The 19,098-nt window shown below is 35.5% G+C and overlaps 1 protein-coding gene and 1 long non-coding RNA gene across 1 annotated transcript in view; one reads left to right on the forward strand and one right to left on the reverse strand.

Moving 5' to 3' along the window:
• The window catches only part of LOC306663985, a 62,490-nt gene extending 44,944 nt beyond the window's left edge, over positions 1–17,546 (reverse strand). Inside the window, exon 1 of the long non-coding RNA XR_013764606.1 lies at positions 16,947–17,546. This is a non-coding gene — a long non-coding RNA (uncharacterized lncRNA). The remainder of the gene's footprint in view (positions 1–16,946) is intronic.
• Positions 1–19,098, forward strand: part of LOC306663981 (uncharacterized protein) — a 326,186-nt gene that overhangs the window by 182,448 nt on the left and 124,640 nt on the right.

Below are 19,098 nucleotides of genomic sequence, written 5' to 3' on the forward strand. Positions count from 1 at the left end.
CAAAGAACAAGAGAGGGGAGAAATTTATTTTGAAGACTAAGGAAAAGGCCTTCCTTGGGTACCCTGAAAACATTGTGCGATCTCCCAGAAAAGGGACATAGGAGAACAATTGCTTTGTGGTGTGTCAAGGATTGACCACAGGACAAAAGGTAGACTAGATTGCAAGGAGTCTCATGGAATTCAGTGGAAGTAAACAAAGGTGGTTCTCTGAGGACAAGCCCCAGAAACCATAGTCTTCCAGGAATCCAGGAGAACGTCACCATCTCTCTGAAGCTGAGTGTTCTTTTCCTATTTAAAAGATAGATTTACCTAAAACCAAAAATGTTTTCCTGCAAATTGAATTTATATTACTTGAATATAAATTGAAAAGAGGACATTTCTAGAAGCAGTCAATCCATTTTTTTCTAGCATCAGGGCTTTAGTTGCTGTTTCTTCTCTAGGGGAGTTGTGAGCAGGAGCTAAGAAGAAATATTGGAAAGCTAGTGAACTTATTCGTAAATCACTATACTTTGAAAACTTAAAACTCAGAAACCTGCAGTGACTATTTTCTGGTTTCTGGAGCAGAAGAAGTTTGATTTTCAAGATAAAACTCTTGTCTGTGTAAGCCCTTCTGGATAGAAGAGCAAAAAACTTCTGAACTGAATTGGGAAATGGAGTTAGTTCTTTATTTTCAAAGAGGAATATAATTATCTGCTGATAAAACATTTAAAAGAAATGGTTCAAATTCACTTGCAGATCATTAATAGATAGAGAGGGGGTCAAATTACTGTTATAAGTGAAAGACTAAATGGAGCAATCAGGACAACCACCACCTAAAGATCATATCTTTATGTAGATAAAACCAAGATATTGTTCCAGGATCCTAAATATAGACTTTTTGTCAGGTTGCTAAGAGGAGGAAAAGAAGAGTAAATAACTTGATGACTTCTTTTTCTAAAGACCTGGCTGTCAATTCTATCCAGAGAGAGAGAGAGAGAGAGAGATTAATTGCCTCTCTTGCCACAGTAAATAATTTGATTATGTAAAAATGAATGTAAATCAAGGAAGAATATATCCTAAAACTCTAAGAAACAATCAGTGCAGATTTTCTTTCTTTCTTTTTTTTGGGGAATGGGGGTGGTGATAGGGATGGAACCTGGAACATTAGGCAACCTAGCCAAGTGCTCTATCCCTGACCTACACCCTCAGCCCTATTTTCAAATACTATAGTAGGTTGAAATTATACCAATGAATGGTAAAATATTAAATATAATGAGGAAATAAATTAATGTATATAGTTTTATGTTCTGATTGTAGGGAACTTCTTAGCAAATTTAACAAAACTTTACTTTGAAAGTTCATACTTGAATGTGAATTCCAGAACCCATTATGTAACATGAAGTAAAATATTTAACTTAGGGACCTAATAGACAAACTGAAAATGAAAAGAAAGTGTATCATAGATTGTTATGAGTGCAAAAAACTAAAATGAGGCCAATATATACATGGCTCAAGCAATACTTAATGGGACAATATAGTAAAGTTTGCTAAAATTTTGAGACTCTTAAATAAATTTCCATTTTCATAATAGCCTGAAAAGTTTTCATGCATATATAAAAGGAAAAGAGAAAATAAAAGATATCCTCTCATTTGGCAATCATGTTTTCTGTTCTTTTGTTGTTTTGATCTGTCACTCATTTCTAAAACTCTCAATTTCAAAGCAGTGAGTAATTTTGTTTTAAAATGCTAATTGTTTTTCCATGAACATTCTGCTGCCTGGAGGCAGGAAATCTTATTTAGCTATCTCTTGCCATCTTGGTCTTTATTGTAGTTGGAGGACTGAGGGTCTGCCTGTCAACCTCTCTTCCAACTCAGAAACTAAATTTAGTTGGTGCATCTTGAGTTAATAACTTGTATGAATGATCACAACAATTCCTCTCACTGACTTTAATAGTTTAACAGCTTAAAACAACTTGATAAGGCAATAGTTATGGCTAGAAGCCTTAGAAGTATGAAAGGTACTTTTGAGAAAGAGGCTGGGGTGTCTCTCTGAAAGTTTCTGAGGAATTCGATCATTCCTTTGGATTTTTACTGAGAATTCTGAACCAGCTTAATGAATGTCAGGAAGGACACACACTGAGTAAAGGGCACACAGTCACATAGCAAAAGACATCATTAGAGCCAAGAGAAAGTAGGAAATTCTTTTCTCTGCTTATTATATGAATTATTCCCTTTCCTAATTTGTACCTAGAACAATAGGGAAATCGTAAGAATAATGTGAGTAAAGAATGATTTTGTGTTACATTTTTAGGATCCATACCGTGACTATTTGAGATTGTAGTCTCAGTGAGATTGTATCCCTGCATCCTCTTTTAGAGTTTCCAGCCTAACATATTAAAAGTCAGGCACTTAATGATTTGAAAATCAGAACTGACTGAATGATGAATCAGAACTGACTGAACCAGTTTGGTGGGAGGTTTATATAAGAGAAAGCTTGAGGACACCATAATAATGCCCAGTAAACTTTGCAATGATATTGGAGATTTCATAAATTATTACAGATGTCAAAGGTAAAACAGTGTCAATCTTGCCTTAGAAACACCAAGATCTCTGACCTGCTCTTGAGAAAATCCATCCACTGCCAAATTATAAGAGCTTTATAAAGGCTTATGAATAGATACAAGTTATCAAGGAAGAACATTATTATAGTATTATCCAAGGAAAGAAAAAAAAAACAACCAATTTGTTTAATTTTTAAAATTCACCTATATCCCAAAATTATATGAGTAGCTTAGACAAAAACAAGCTTCCTAAGAATGAAGCATATGGGCTGCATAAATGTAAGCCCTCACACACATATGTGCTATAAGATAGAATTAAAATATCGAACAACCCATTCTTCCCACAGTCACAATGCTTAAATGGTCCAAAATGCACAAGGCTTTTATGGTATTTGATTCATGTAAAAATTTCCCCACTTTTATTTTTCTTCGTTATCCTTAACAATGACTGTCACACTGCCTAATAACAAAAAAGATGATAATGTGTATAAGTCTTAAACAGGAATGTTCTCCACCCATTCAAAAAAAATAAACACCATATTAGAAGCTATCCAACTTTGGATCAATGTTACTTAGTTTGCTACCTGAATTGCACACAGGATGAATTTGTTGTTTGTGCATCTATTATAAACTTGCATACCTTCCTATTCATCTGTATATCTAGTTTCTTATCAGACTTTAGATTCCTTAAAATTTCTTGTTCATCTTTGTAATATTGAGGGCAGAGTCACACCTCTGTAGTCATAAAGGGAATTAAATTCAGAACAATTTTAGTGGTACAAGATAAAAGGAACAAGACCCTTCGGGTTCAGAAAGTTGTCTCTTCTTAAACTGAAGCAATATATTGAAATAAAGGTGTACCCAGCATTTGAAGTAAAGTTCATAGTTTTTACTTTGAACTTAAAAGGACAAAGATTTCAAAAAAAAAAAAAAAAAAGCAGAAAAGAGTGCTTCAGGCTCCTAAAGTAATGTGTATAAGTGGGCGAGTAGTGTCAGAGTCCTTAGAAACGGGCGAACGTGGAAGGAGAAAAGGAAACCAGGGCTGCCTTGCACTGGGGGAAATGTCATAGTCAAGTTTAATATCATTCTATTCTTGCCCCAGACTGTATGTGTTTTAGTAAAATAAGAGATTTAATGTGCATCACAAACTACAGAATGCGTTCTGCAAAACGCATCATTAGGTGATTTCATCATTGTGAGAACATCACAGGTTGGTGCAGAGTGAACTCACACCAACCTAGATGGCATGGTCTACACCCAGAATTCGCTGTACTCTTATAGGACCACCATCATAAATATGGTCTAATGTCAACTGAAATATCTTTGTGTGCAACATGATTATACAAAATATTTTCACATTTTGTGACTTTCTCTACTGTCCTTGTCACATTTCTCTGAGTAATTCCAGGTATTATGATAAATTTATTTACAAAGCTTTTAGTTGTTTAACCTCAGTTTTTGTCAACTCATTTCTGGTGTTTTAAGGTTAAACTTAACTTTTAGAGTCAACTTAGTAATCTTCTTTGAAATTACCACAATACGTCTTTTCAAATGTGCAAAGATGCCACCTGAAAGGAACTTGAAAGAATTTTGATGGTCCAAAAGAGATAATATTTTATGTCTGTAATTAAGATGCACATGTGACTCTGTAGTGAAAATTTGGGGCAAAGTTCAACTAAAAATGATAAATATAGCCATCAGATTTTCTCCTTAAAAATTTGTTGTTTTTAACCCTCAATTATCCAGCAATTTTGAATCTTTAAAAATATAACTTGTAATTACTTAACAAAGAATTATCAAGCAACTCCTGTATGCCAGGTGGTACTATGCTAGGTAGTACTTGAAATAAATAAATTGCTAAAATACGGTCTGGGTTCTGAGAAATGAAAATCAAAAGGCTTTGAGAAGTGTATTTGGTTAGTTCATTCAATTGAGTTGCTTATTGTCTTCTGAAGAAACTGAAAAAGGCATCCAACCAGGTGAAATTATTTTATTTGGGAACTTTGTAAATGCTGCAGGCTGATAACATACATGGTTAGTTTTAAATAGATGACAAAACACTTTCCAAATAAGTCTAGTTTGGGCCCTTATTTTGCCCCTCCATCCTTCAGCCAGTTACCCTTAGAGTCTTTACGATAAAGGCATGTGTTAAAACTAGATAAACGTCAATGGTTCTACAATTATGTTTCTGTCTTTCTTCATACTAGCTGATTGATTGAAACGTTATCCTTCCTGGACAAAGAGATCATGGATTTGCAGCTCTCGTCTCCATGCTATTTAGGCAGAGTCAGCAGAAGTACATTTTCCTGACGGGTATCTCAGCCTATGTGGGAAAAATAACATCATTAGGCTTTTATTCTCTTATGAACTTGGATCTGTAAGTAAATATGAAGATAAGTGGCCAAATATGAAGGGAGTGGGCAGCCTCTAGATAATGCTTTCGTTTAGGAGAACCTATTGGAAACTCTAATGAGAATCTCATTGGAAGCCTGAGCTGTGTCAATGCTCTCAGATATTTTGTTGTTAGTTGTTAACAGCTCTGTGGATAGTTATAATTCTCTTCATTTTTAGTAAGAGAAAACTGACTCAGAATACTCATGATTGGGTCACATGTGGTTTGTGTCTGATACAACTCCAGTTTAAGTTCTTAAAATCAATACTAAGATGGGAGTGGTAGTGCACAGCTATAATCCCAGCTACTCAGGAGTCCAAAGCAGGTGGATCTCAAGTTCATTGTCATCCTGGGACAACTTAGGGAGACTTAGTCTCAAAAATGAGCAAATAAACAAAATTAATGCAGCTTTAGAGCACTTGCCTAGCATGTGTAAGGCCCTTGGATTGATTACCCAGCACTGAAATAGAAAGAAAGAAAAAAAGAAAGGAAGAAATAAAGGAAGAAAGAAAGAAAGAAAGAAAGAAAGAAAGAAAGAAAGAAAGAAAGAAACAAAGAAAGAAAGGAAGGAAGGAAGGAAGGAAGGAAGGAAGGAAGGAAGGAAGGAAGGAAGGAGGAAGGAAAGAAGGAAGGAAGGGAGGAAGGAAGGGAAAGAAAGACAAAGTAATGCAAAGCAATAAGGGAAAAAAAAAACCTGTGATAAAAGATCAGGGTAGAAGAAAGTATTTTGCATTTATTTGAGTAAAGGAGACTTGGAACATTTATTTTCTCATGCATATATATGCTGTATATCCAAGTTTTAAAAAGGTAATTTTTAATATTTAATTTTACTTCAGAAAATATGAGAAAATGTACTTACATATAAAAATAAACCAAGCACTACATCCATGCATTTTAACCATTTTGGGGAAGAAATTATTCTGTGCATAATAGCTGACCATGATCCAGGTTCATTGCTGAGGCTTAAGAAATTGCTAGTGCCAATTCCAATTTGCTTAGTTCATTTACTTTGCACCTAAGTTGTAAATTAATCATTGCTAGTAACATCAATTTAGTTATAATTAATCATAGAGAGAGGAGTAAAGTAGTCACATTGGAACCAGTCATGTTAACTGCCTTTTTCTGATTGCTCTTGTGTAATTTTCCAGCACTTTGATGAATATACAAGGCAAGAAATACTTTGGGGGCTTCCAAGAATACTCATATTATATTTGGAAACACACTTGAAAGCACTATAAATAGTTGATTACTGCTTTACCTGAAGACTTTTTGGTGGTTATTAGATATGATTTACACACACACACACACACACACACACACACACACACACACGCTTTGTCTTTTTTTGGACAAATGACATGCTGATGCCTTCAGAGCAGGTGAAGCTAAAAGTGAAGATTTTACTGGAGTCTTGGCCTATGTTCAAGGTCAAAGAGAAGTGAATTCAAACAAAATAAGTATTGATATTTTTTATTCAGTTTCCATTTATCAAATAAATATTTAGGGAAAAATACAATCCCCATTTGCAAATATGCAATATTTATTAGCCCTCTACAAAAAACATATTGATTTTTACACCATTAAAGTCAGAATGTATACATATGTTTATTTATGACAAATAGAATTTTAGATGATTTACAACTGGCAAACAAACAACAGTGATGTAAAAGGAATAATATATTAAACCGGTGTATTTCACAATCCTAAAAATGATGTGACTTTCTGTCAATTGTATAAAGCCACTCATTGCTTTAAGATGAAGACAGATCCCTCTTACAATATATAAGTCATTGTATAGTGTGGAATGTTAAGCTATTCCTTTCAGGAATTCCCTAGTGTGGCACTTAATGTGTATGAGAAAGTTTCTTTTTTCTTTTCTTTTCTTTCTTTTTTAGAGAATGTAGAGATTTCTTTCTCTATTGCTCTGTACCTCTCCCAAATCTAGTCAATAACTTGGGGGTTAGGTGTGGAAAGGAATACCCTTGAACAGGAGCAAGGGTACATCTTCTATTTACTATGTCCTCATTAGTACATATTAGCATTTATAGAGATTGTTTTTTCTTTGCAACGGATGCATAATGTTCAAATATAAGGAGGTAACATAGTTTATTTAACAGGACCCCCATTGGTTGATTTCAGTATTTTTTTCTTGCAAACAATGCTGTAATAAATATCCTTAAATTTGTGCTATTTTGAGCTTATACAGGGTCCTCTGTAGAATAAATTCCTAGAAATCAATTTCTGTGTCAAATATTATTTTTTATTATGATAGATGTGACCAAATTCTTTGCAATACAATTGCTCTGACTTACAGTCTTACCAATAGGAATGTCTGTTTTCCTGTGGCTTCACTAATGGATTAAAACTTGTTTATTGTTGACATTGAGAGGTAGAAAATGATATCTCACGGTTTTAATTTGTGTTTATCTTTCTATGAGTGAGGTTGAATGTTGTTCTCAAGAGATTTTTATTGACATTTGTTCTTATCCTTTTAAAATCTTTTTTCAATTTATTGGATTTCCTGATTTTGAGGAGCTTTTTATGAATTAAAAATATTGGCTCTTAATTTGGGGTATGTCATTTTATTTTTTAAGTTAAATTTTCATTTGCCATTTAGCGTATTTATGGGGTATTTTGACACGCAGAAAGTTCTTATTATATGGTCTAATCAGTTTTCTGTTCTATTGTTTCTTAATTTTGTAGCTTATTAAAGATTATTCAACTTAGGAGTCTATAAGAATAATTCTTTCAAGCTATTAATATTTCTGGCATTTATTTTCTTATGTGGAAACATAAGATTCATCTGGAATTACTCTGGTGTGAAGGGTAAGGTAGGATTAATTTCTTTTTTCTAGATGTACTTAGTTGTATTACTGGAATACCTAGTTCTAATACTACCACTTATTAAACAGTCCAAACTTTAACTTATTTGAAACATGGATTTTATTATATAACATATTTGGTGATATACATATATAATATAATATAATAACATGTATTATATGGTATGTTATTATATAATTTCATTTATTTCTGAAATTGTTCTTCCTTTTATTAATCACTTTGTGTATTCCTTTACCAGTCTGCTGTAATTAAATATTTTTGTAATTTTTGGAAGAATGTATAAAGTTGTTTTTTTGTTTGATTTTGCATTTTGAACTTGAGTGATTAAAACACCTAATTAAAAAGAGCACAACATACTTCACCCAGAAGAAGTTACAAATGACAGCAATATCCCTAAAGAACAGAATTATACCACGGAACCAACTTAGAAATTAGTCCCATACACATGTGTCCTCGTTAAATACTGAGCATGGCTCATCTCAGAAGCAGTCAGAGAAGTCTGACAAATATCAACGTCTAAAGTGACATTTAAGAGGAGAGCAACTTTTGGTAATTGAAGCACTTTTAAAAAGGTACCATCTTTCCATTTGGAAATATGTTCCTTAAGTTGACTTTCTTACCTGGTAATGTGATTTAAATTAGTCTCTTTTAATTAAATTGAATCAGGAACTTAGTAGCCAGAAGAATTTAGCACCACACTAATCCTTTCTGGAGTACCAGGCTATGCCTGACAGAGTTTATGAAGCAAGGTCAAATTCATATTAACATATCAATGCATTAACACTGCCAATGTTAGAAAATGCGACTGTTACTACCTGGAGACAATGGTGGGTGGTATTTCCCTTATAAGTCATCCTGCAACCAGTTCCTTTGCATTAAGTAAGGTTAGGTGCAAAATAGCACACACATGCAAATTTACATAGCACTAGTGTGTCTTCAGAAATGTGGAAGGCCTTCCAGCGAGGGAACCCAGAAGCTCTACTGTGAGGACATTTTGGAACACGCTATTTCAGAATTGCGAACATCTATGAGAGTTTTTTTTTGTTTTTTTGTTTTTGTACCAGTGATTGAACCCACTTAACCCACTTAACCACTGAGCCACATCCCCAGACATTTTATTTTTTTATTTTATTTTTATTTTGAGACAGTCTCTTTGAGTTGGTTAGAGCCTTGCTAAATTGCTGAGTCTGGCCTCAAACTTGTAATCCGCCTGCCTCAGCCTCCCAAGCCTCTGGGATTACAGGGGTACCCCAACACACTAGGTTCTATGGGAGATTTTTGTTTTGGTTTGTTTTATTATGCATTTTGGTTTTGCTATTTATTTTGTGGTGAATTTCTTCCCATGTCAATACATGACTTCATTCTTTCTTTTTGCATTTGTGTTAAATCTTGCAACAACAATTTTCCCTTTATAAAATTTATTGTCATTATTATTTTAAATTAAAGAAATAAATCTTATTAAAAACTCAGCAATACAAAACTGGAGTTAATGAAATAGAAAATATCTGAAAAACTAGGAGCAATTATTATTGTTCATCAAATATGCAAAGATAAATATGAAGAAATAGACATTTCCATATGTTTTTACATTTTTTCAGAAGGCAATATCATTACATCTTTTGCAAACTAAATGTATACATGGTATTGAGTTTAGTCATCCCTTTGAGCATCAATACTGCATAGATCAAAATCCCTAAGTGCAAGATCATATCTATGAAGCTCTGTCTGAAAAACTCTTCAGTGTGGCAGAACAGGGTTCATCTATTAAACAATAGTTGAACATGGCACAGGCAACATTAACATTTAATAGAATATTAAACTGTGATTTAAAAAGATATGTTTAAGCTATCACTGTTGAGATGGGATGGATTTTCAGAGCACATTTTCGAATGAAAACAGCAACTGGAAAAGTAATGTGATACAGTGTTAACTTTGTTTTCTTGTGAAAAATATTAAGAACCATTCTATAGGTATACATGAAAACAGGTTTGAAATTATACACTAGCCCTGTAAAATTGACTGTATCAGTAATGATATGATCATGTGATTTGGTGATGTGATTATGTTTTCTTTTAAAATTTGTGCACCATGGCACACGATTGTGTATTGCTTTTATCATTTAAAAGGGTAAATAAAAAGACACTTAAAACAGGAAAAATATAAGATTGTATAAAAAGGAAATGCCTTTATCTCTATTTTCTAAAACATTTAATTTTAAAAGGAGACGCTTCAAATATTGGTAACGATATTCTGATTCCAGGGATAATAATAAAGGGTTGGTGTTGATGATGTTCAGTAATATATTGACATTTTCTTTTTTATTATCCAGGGGTTTAGAATTTTGCCTGGACTGCGTTATCCTTTCTTTCATTACATTATCCCTTCTTTCCAAACAATCCCTGGAAGTAAGATATGTTTAGAGACATCTAAGGAAAATTAAGGAAAATGTTATTTTATGATTAGCAGGACATTGACCCCAATGCAGTGCAGCCATCCCTGAGCTTCCCTCACCATCCATGGCCTTCCTGTTGCCTCCCCATGGAGACCTAGAGAGTAGAGTCAAGACGGGCGGAGCATAGGCCATAGGACATTTCTAAGTCTCTACCAGAAGATCAGGACTAGGCTCTCCCGTCACACAGAAGGCAACTTTCGGTCAGAACAAAGGGAGCAGGGCTGGTTTAGTCATACTTCCAGTGTTTCATCCATCAGAAAACACGACTGAAGAGTATCTTGATATTGAATTGGTGACAGTAGTACTCTTACCCATTGGAAGATGCCCACTTACCATTGAGTAAGAAAGAGAAGGAAGAAGAAAGGCCTTCCATTTCTTAAATGACCCAGTTAAAAGAAACAACAAACTGAAAAAAAAAAAAAAAAAAAAAAGGAAGATAACATCTATTTAAAAATATTTAAAGCAACAATTGGAAAGAGATGGAAATTAATCTTCAACTACTTCTACTTTTTCAAACTTTGGGGGTTCATGAAAATAAAAGCCATATTTTTTTCCAGGCATTTCTAGGTTTCTCAGACCATCTGTGTTTCAAGGAGAATTTAGTCCATATGTTTTTAGTTAATTTACACTTAACTCATCAAAATGTTGACTTGTTATTCCAGCTATTTGATGTCTCAGAAATCATACACACATTTTAATATATGTTCAAAACTCTTTCCTCCATTTGGGTAAGGAAGTCATCGTTAGCTAGCAGTAAACAGAACCTGGAAGAGCTTAAGTCTGACTCGGAATGGAGAACTAAGGAAATTCCAAGGGGTTTGAAACTTGGCAAACCATTTTTCACACACATGGTTACAAAATCTTTCAAGTGATAAACATGAGAAATGACCAAAAGACATCGAAATCATCACAAGCATAAACAGAATCTCTCAAATGTGAAGACATTAGTCAGGGGACTTGTAATAAACATCACATTAACTCTGTTCCTTAAATGAAAGCACTTCGAGGTCAGCTCGGTCCCACACTGGTCCGTTCTGTACCAAACTTTGTGAAAGAAGCCAGTAGGAAATTTTTTCCACAGAAGAGGACAAATAATATTCTTTAGAGGTTCTGGTGACTCAGTGATCTTTCCAAGTCAAATGTACTAAACACACGTCTATCAAAAAGCTCCTGCACGTTTATGTCAGCTGGGAGTAATTTTCCTTTCTCCTCAGATTGAATCTGTTTCAAACCAGAGTACTTGAGCAGAAGTCATCATGGATTAATATTTGATTGCCTAATTTTACACCTGACTAAAGCTTCAGTTAAATCTGAACCAATTCTCATGACATAAAACACACAGACCTTTAGAGCTGTTTGATCCAGGAACCTGGGCTTTTGTGATTGAAAACAGGAAGGGCTTCAGAGACTGCAAACCATGGCAGGTGTTCTAGGGCCAAATCCCATGCTAGGACCAAAGAAATAATTCATGTCCAAGCAAGAAGTAGAGAAAGCAGACGATCTGTGTTTCAGAGAAATGGATCAATAGGAACATGAAATAGAAACGAATCAATGGGAATGTGAAGTGGAAGTGGATAAATAGGAACAGGAAGCCCGAGGAATTGGAGCAGTGAGGAGGTGAGAAAATGTTCTGAGTTGTGTGGGGAGTGGAGAGTGCAGAGACGAGGCTAGAGGTAGAAGAAAAGCCAGGCCGGCACGATTCTTGTGATCACTGAATTCCTTGAGTCTTTCGACTGACTTGAATGTTGAGGGAAACATCTATTAGTAATAGAAGGGTCTGGAGCAGAAGGACACATAGTAATCAACTCAGCCAACTTTGTACATCCTGACTCTCTCATTTTTATAAATGTGGACTTTGTGTTTCACACTGGACCGGTACCATCTTTACCTAGCTATACCTTAGCTGGTATCAGAACTGGGATGAGTGGCCACAGAGAAGGTGGGTCTCAGTTCTTCTGGCCCAGCATTCTTTCTACTGTACTCTCTCTCTAGCTAATCAGTCATTGTCTTTTTCTTTCCCTCTTCTTTCTTCTAGTTTCCTTCTTTCTTGCTGGCTTTCGTCTTACTCATTCACTCCCACTCTCAACACTGAAGTAGAAATTACAGAATATCACACCTAAAGCTCAGTTGGAATTGTTTATAGAATAGGTCACAGCAAAGCACATTTGTAAAGTTTCAGCCTTATTCTCAAGTATACAAGTTCAGGGCTATGAACCAACCGTGAACCTCAGGAGCTGCACATCCACAAGGTTTTCTTTTACAGAAAAAAAGGTTCAGATGTCTTGTTGAATTTAAGTTCTTTTTCAAGAGAACATTTTTAGTGTGTTAAGTGTAAATGAGTCAGAAACACACGGATTTTATTTCCCCTGTCATATGCATGGGTTTAAAAATTAATGGAAATCGTGCTTGGCACAACATGTTTTGAATTTTACTTGACTTTTATTCTCTTATGATCTCTAGAGGATAGGAGCTGAGGATGATGAAGACAATGGAATCAAAAACAACCATGACTTTTAAACATTTATGTAACACATGCCATTTACTTAGACAAAGCAATCAGAACATCCAGTCCTGGAGCTTCCATTCTAAAAACCTTGATGTATTTTTAGTGCTTGACCTAATTATATTCCTAAAAGAAATTTCTGAGCAATCTTTATCTGAATTATTGTGTGGTAATCAGTGACAGGGCTGTGAGGAATTAGTTTATTATAGGGAGTGTGGTGCCTGAGTAAAGGTATATAAATGGGCAGTTAAAATAAAAGAGATAGTAAAACAACTTTATTCATATTTTTGAGGCTTTCTGAAAAATAAAACAATGGTCTTTCATATACATCATCTTATCTGCCTCAAACATTTTATTTTTTGGAGTAAAAGTAACATCTTTGTAGAATTTTTATTATTTCTATTAAAAAAATAAATATTTTAGGACTCTTACTATCCATTTTGATTTTGGGTTTTTTTTTTTTTTTTTTTTACCAAACCCATGGTGGTGGGAAGGGGGGGCATTTAACAATTATTCTTTTGGTTCTGGAGTCTGAGTTGGTCTTAGTTAACTTATCTTGTAGAAATATTCTTCATTAACTTAATAAATCTTAAATCTTCTCTAAAGGCAGTATCTACAAATTCATTCCTTATCCAAACTTGCATTTATTCCCTGATATGCCCAAAAACATCTAAAAGAGCATGCAAGTTTAAATAAACTGTCTCTGGTTAACTTGTGGTTTGGCTTTAAAAAAAAAAAAAAAAAAAAAAAAAACCCTACGATGATTTAAATCAAACCATTTCAGATGCTAGAATTGGATGAAATCACAACAAAGCTATGCTTGCAATTTATTAAAACGATAGGTTGGTCAGAACAAAAACACTGAACTATATGGAGTGCCAAGGCAGAATCTCCTCAAAATAGCCTATTGGTGGTGCTGGGTCACATCCCACAGTAAGAGCACCTTTGAGTTGTCATCACATCTGTCCTTAACTATGTGACTTATTTTTCTATGTTGTTCCATGTATTTTAAATAGAAGGAAAACTGGGCTACATTTCAAAATTTGAATATGGTATGTGAAAAGGCTTTGTTCACATTTAATTAAGTTTGCTGTTCATGTGCCATGTGTGTAATCAGATACTGCTTCTATCCCAAATGGAGGAAATGGGTCGGGATAAAGTGTAACGCCACTCCCCTTCTAAAACTACAAGGTACAAATTGAGATGGTTTCCTAAGAAATGCCATCACAGTGACAAACTCGTCTGGCCACTGCTGTGACAAGAGCCCTTAAATGATCACTTCGTGGCTCATTAACTCTCAGAGCTATAAAGATAACCTCTGTGAAGACAGGTGGGATCCTTAGCTCCAGGAGGCAACACTTAAATTATTTTCAAGACTCATAGTGCAACTTTCTACAGGTATACTGCTGCCCCGACTGGTATTTCAGTCCAGGTTTAAGTTAGAAATAAGAAAATAAAGAGAAACTCATCATTAATTTAAACATGCACACTTAAGTCATGAAAATTTAAATTTGGTAATATTGAATGCAACTTGAACTGAAAACTTAGGATCTCTCTGTGATCAGGGGAAATAAGATGCACTTTGCTCATTCCTCAAGGGGGAGGAATGTTCTGGGGGAGGAAGGGAAGAGCCATTTTTATCATATAAAGTGAGCATGTGTTTTTCTTACTTCAGCTGTTCTGCTGTTTTTGCCATATTTTCTGAGTTCAAGTCTCTAATCAGTTGGTAGGAGTGTAGATTTAATGACATTTATTTTGGAAAACATGTTCTGCTAAAATTTTGTAGTAATGTAAGCCATTTAATTCTAAAATTGGCAGCTAAAACTAACACTATGTTCACATAAGCAACTCCTTAAATGTTTCAGTCAAAAGCACTTTGGAAAACCAAAGGCTGGGACATCATTTGTGTGTCTATACACTTCTGAAAGCAAAAGTATTGGAGTCAGGTGCTCCTCCAGTACCTCCAAGGCCACACACTGGAAGCTCAAGGATATGCAGATGTGCCTCTCCTTTTTGTGGAATTTCCCATGAAAACAAGAAGAACTCTTTGCCCTTTGTTTTTAAGAAAGAGTAAGGAGAAATGGAGGAAATATAAGGATGAGATTCTTGGTTCCCAGCAGTTGTCTTGGGATGTTTGTGTGAGGTGCATTTTAGAGGGGACAGGCCACGCAGTTGCAGACAGAGGTGGTGGTGGGGGGGTCTCCCTTTGAATAAGACATGTATAGCAGGCTCAAATTAGAAAGGGGCCCTTCTTTGTTCTGCTCCAAGGTTGGAGCAGGAGAGTTATATCTATCATCATGGTTTGCCAGAGGAGAGCATGTCAGGATAGTGACCAGGAAACTGGAGCTATATGGCAGCAGTCATTTTCTTGTGTGCCTACCATAGTCCAGGTATTGCACCAGAGTTTTTACCAAGATTATCCTATTTTGTTTACCAAGATTATCCTGTTTCACAAAACTCCTGGAATAGGTATTATGTTGTGTGACTAATAAGGCTCATGAAAAAATATATGTAGAATTTGGCCATTGTCACAATCATACTAATAGCAAGTGGCATCCGTAGGATCTGAACAACAGAGTCTGGCCCCTTTGACCACCTCTTCCCATGTTATCATCCAGATGAAGTGAAAATACAAATCATGGGGAAGCAAATCAGGGAGAGAAGACAGGCAGGACATGGGGAGTGAGAGTGAGGAGCAAACATCAATTATACTACAGTTGAATGTAGGTGAATATTGCATGCTACAGTTTGGGTTGTATTTGTCCTAAATCCTTGATATATTATAATGAAGACATAAAAAATTTTAAACAATACTGTCATATTTAACACTGATTGAAAATTTATTCCACTTCAAAAGGCATACACAAATATTCATGGACGATTTTCTGCCTCCCAAGTGCAACAGTTGCCAGATTGGATGCTTTGGGGTCTTCCACTCACCACCCTCTTCCAGACTTTTCCACTTCATGCCCCAGTCCTGGTCCTTATCTGGTCTTTTCCATGTTAGTGATGGGACCCACCAATAGCACCTTGTGTAAACCAGGATCCTGGAAATCATCCTTTAGACTAGAGTCTCCCTTTTTAACCATGTTTGATTCTTTCCTCACTTCAGTTCATTTATCCTCCTAAATGCCTCTTGAATCAGCCTACTTTTTCTTATCTCCACCATCAAATAACTGTTACCTGAATTTCTAGGATAACTCAGTACCACTGACTTCTAATCAATTCTTTAAAGAAGCGGGCAGAACTTTTTAAAAAATTATTAATGCAAATTTTATTCCACCACTCCCTGTTTGAAATCCTTCAGAGACTGTCGGGGTCAAGATAAAAATTCTCCACCTTCCCTGTGAGGCCCTGCATAGGCTGGCCTTGTCTCTCCCCATCTTCATGTCATACGTTCCCCCTTTCCACACTTTAACTCAGTCACCTTGACCTGTCAGTTCCTCAGACAAGCCAAGTCCTTTTCTTGCCTTATGGTGTTCTCAAATGCTTTTTAGTCTTACTGGAATGTTGTCTCCCCAACTCCTCTTTGCTTCCCCATGTAACCTTTAGCTTTAGGTAACTTGGCATTCCCCTCTCCCCAGTTAGGGTGTCCATCTGTACATCCCCCCTGGCCACACGTGGTTCATGCCTTTCAAGATGTATGACAATGGCCATGGAATTCTTGCTTTTCTTTTTCCTTTGAAGTAAATTCTATGGGAGCAAGGCTATGTCTGCCTTGTTAACTATTCTATTTGCAATAAGTACCAGGGAGTCTTTAATATATGAGGTACCTAATAAATCTTTGTCGAATGAAAAAATGAATACCTCTTCCATCACTCTCAATTATGGCAGAGTATGGGTAGTCTTGAACTCTGACAGTAAGTCTAGCCTGTATGTGGGCAACCACAGTCTTTTTCTTATCTTTAGTGGTTGGTATGATGTGGGGTAGATTGTCAATAGTGAGCTTACTGAATATACAAACTACCCATGTGTTAAGAGACCTCTGGTAATTAGAAAGTAGAACTTTGCCCCATCATTTAAAACCTGTCTTCCTTCTTCTATGCAAATTAGGGAGTTTCATGACATAGTTTTTGACCATGCACATTTCTCTTTTTTAGTTAGGGTCCTCCAGAGAAACAAATCCAATCAGATATATCTATATTTGCATCTAGAGTTTTATATATAAATAGAATTTTATGTATGTAAGTTATCTATGATAAGGAATTGACTCACATGATTATGGAAGCTCTGAGAAATTTCATGATCTGCTGTCCACAGTCTGGAGACCCAGGAAAGTTGGGGGAATAATTTGAAGGTCAGAGATCCAAAGTCCATGGCGTAGATTTTAGTCTGAGTTCGAAGACCTGAGAACCAGAAGTATCGATGGCAGAAAAGAATCCATGTCTCTTTTCTAACAGTCAGGCCAGAGAAAGAATTTGACCTTCCTCTGTCTTTTTGTTCTAGTCAGGCCCTCAGGGGATTGAATGATATCCACCGACATAGGGGAGGGATTTCTGGTTTACTCAGTTCACCAATTCACATGTTAATCTATTCTGGAAATACCCTTGAAGACATTTAGGAAAAAAACCAAAAAGTTTAACCAGATATGTGAGCATTTCATGGCCCTATCGAGTTGACATGCAAAATTAACTCATAGCTCTGTAGCCAAATATTCATCTAATCCTATAGAAGCTGAATGTTTGACTTTGATTATACCTCAGAAACCTCTCAGGAGTCTAGCAACTGAGATTCTTGTCAACTCCAAATCTTGCAGATCATTTGTGAGGTTACAGTTGTTGGAAATCTCATGGAGACTATTCAATGACTCCAGTAAATACCACCAATAAATTCTCTATGACATACTTCACATGTGTAATTTAAAATCACTCTAGAGATGCTTAAAGAAATATCAAACTCCAAAGCAGCATAAGCAGATGGAATTGGGAGACTGTATAGAATATAATAATGTAATCCCAAGACTTTAAAAAAAAAAAAAAAAACTGTTAGTTATGGTTAAAGTTAAGAAGTTAAAATATTTCTATTTTTACCCGGCTATCAACTATTTGTTTTTATATTTGTATGTATGTATGTAGTTTTTGCCTTGAACTTTTAAAGTAAAAGTCGTGCTCCATTAGTTGTTATGTGAACATTCTAATTCTTCAAAATCACATCAAAATGCCAGTGTGTATTTCAGAAATAGAAAATACACTTAACAATTAGGCTGATCAATGGAAGTAGTACAGCCGAAAACATTCCATAATAAAAGACTGATTACACTTGGACATGAACGTTGGGTATGAAAAGCAAGAGTTCTGTCTTAAACTCTTGTGCCTGTTCTGTAAATTGTCAAATTGTTGGTGTTCAAAAAGTTAAAGTATCATGTTAGATTATGATGTTCTGCTATGTCAGCCCAAGGTTAGCATGTTCCTAAACAACATTGTTCATCTTTAACTGAATGACTTGTTCTCTTAATTTCTTGTGTCTCAGTTTGACATTTTATTTACTACTGCTAAAACTCTTTATGCTTTTTTCATGGACCAGTTATGTCCAGCATGCTAACCATATAGCCTAGCACAATAGTAATTTAGGAAATTTAAAAAATGGCAAATTAAGAAATTTATTTGTTCTATGCAAATAAATGTGAATATCTCCTTACATTGCATTACTATCATTACTGTTATTTAAATGCAAGTAAGAAAAAATAGACTGTCCAACTTTATCAAATCTATTACTTAATTAAAGAGAAGAAAAAAGGTGAAAGGAATCAATATAGGAAAGAAAGATATTATTCTAGTCGATGAGTATGAGGAATTGAAGGCATTGGCTAAAAGTCTAATGCCATGGAGTTAGTGCTTGTTGTGGTTTAGGTGTGGTGTCCCCCAAAACTCACGTGTGAGACAATGCAAGAAGGTTTAGAGGAATGATTGGGTTAGAGCCTTAACCTAATCAGTGGATTAATCCTTGATGGACTTAACCGAGTGGTAACAGGTGGTGTGTGACTGGAGGAAGGTGGAGACAGGTGGTGTGTGACTGGAGGAAGAGGTTCATTGGGGGCATGGCTTTGGGGTATATATTTTGTATCTGGACAGTGGAGTCTCTGTCGCTGCTTCCTAATCACCGTGTGAGCTGTTTCTCCCTCCCATACTCTTCCGCCATGATATCCTTCCTTACCTGGAATGAGGCCATTCCCCAAGGAATGGAGCCAGCTGTAGATGGATTGAGATCTCTGAAACCGTGAGCTCTCAAACTTTTCCTCTGCACTTGTTCTGGTTGGGTCCTTTAGTTCCAGCAGTGCAATGACTGACTTAAAACAGTCCTGAAATACATCCCAAGGAACTAACCTAACAGAATAGTTTTTGCTCTTGAACAGCAGAATGTTGACTGG

Source organism: Sciurus vulgaris, assembly GCF_902686455.1.
Source record: "Sciurus vulgaris genome assembly, chromosome: 6".
NCBI classification, from domain to species: domain Eukaryota; kingdom Metazoa; phylum Chordata; class Mammalia; order Rodentia; family Sciuridae; genus Sciurus; species Sciurus vulgaris.